Consider the following 1,538-nt stretch of genomic DNA (forward strand, 5'->3'; position numbering starts at 1 on the left):
TTCCAAAATGAAAGTCCTGCATCATGACTGGATGAACTTTAATTTTTTGGTATAATTGAAGAAACCAAACTCCATTTTCAACACTCTTTTAAAAAAGTCCCCCCGAAACAAAAAAGTATTAAATACACATTACAGCCCATGATACGAAATGCGAAACCGGGGGGGAAAGGGGAAACATGGTCCATTAAAAGTCAGTCTGACTGAAAATGGATCAATGATAAAGTGTACTGCCATCATAATATACTGGAGTTTTAGTTTCTATTCTTGCTTTCAATTTATAAGTCATGAAATTTGGGAAAGTCTCGTTTAGTAGTGATGTATTGTAGCCTACAGCTTTTCCAGAATCATGGAGTTTCAGTTTCACTTTCACTGTATAAGCCATGTAGACTGTAGAGTTAGGGAAATCTGTTTTGTTCAATATATGTTGTAGGCCTAAAGCCATCCCAGAATTCTGGAGTTTCAGTTTCTGTTTTCACTTTCATACATGCACTACCATGTCGAATTGGTGGTTTGTGTTGTTCAAGCTGTTCCATAGTGCATGGTTGGCTCAGAATGTCACACCGAAAGAGTTGCAGCGAAGTTGAGAGGAACAAGAAGATTTGGAAAAAGAATGTGATTGACTTCAAGAAATCCACGATGGTGAGAGGGCCTATCCCATTAGTGCAAACCCCATTAATGGACAGAACAAGAATGCCACTAAAGAGAGACATAATTGGCCGCTTTAAACACATGGCACCAGACATCAAAGGCCGGAAAGATAGACTGAAGAAAATTTCCAAGGAGATGAAGCTTTCGTGGACTGAACAAGCGAATTTTCCAATAATCTCTGATCAAGCAGTAAGTGCAAAGTCGGAGAAAGTGGTGCGAGTGTTTGATGAATGCATCAGACGGGGAGATTGTGGATGTTTAGATGATGTATTTGATGTCACAAAGTTGGATGGGGAATGGCTGAATGCTGAGGACAAAGAACTGTACAAGGTGCAACAGGAGAGTAGGGGACAAGTGGGCTACAGCACTAGAAAATACGCTGACCTTAAAACGATACATCCATCCAAAAGACTGAAAGCATGTCAGCTTCATTTGACGCTGTGCAGGAGACTGGCACTGAATCAGAACCAGAAGACTTGAGAGATAAGGGCTACCAGCCTGATGATGCTCCTCCACGAGGAAACACCACAAAACTGTGATTGCCATGAACCTAGTCACTGGCACAAAAATTTCGACCAGCAAAGCTGCTAAGATCTGCCAGAAGCTGTCAGAGGAAGGAGTCAACATCCCCACACCTTCCTAACCAGCAGTATACAAGGCACTTTTCAGGAGAGCAACCCAGGTGAGTTCAGTAAAAAATCGTGCTCTGCTCTGATTTACAGCACTGGACAGTGAACAGTGGACTGGACACGTTGTTCAGGCTTCACTGAGCATTGTCTTTTGCTCAGAGCTGTGAGCAATTGCATTTTAAAAGTAATTAAGTAAATTACAATTACATGGTATTTTTCTCATTCATATTTCAATTAAGTTACATTAGACTAAAGTTTTAG

Source organism: Penaeus monodon, chromosome 34 (genome assembly GCF_015228065.2).
Source record: "Penaeus monodon isolate SGIC_2016 chromosome 34, NSTDA_Pmon_1, whole genome shotgun sequence".
NCBI lineage: Eukaryota > Metazoa > Arthropoda > Malacostraca > Decapoda > Penaeidae > Penaeus > Penaeus monodon.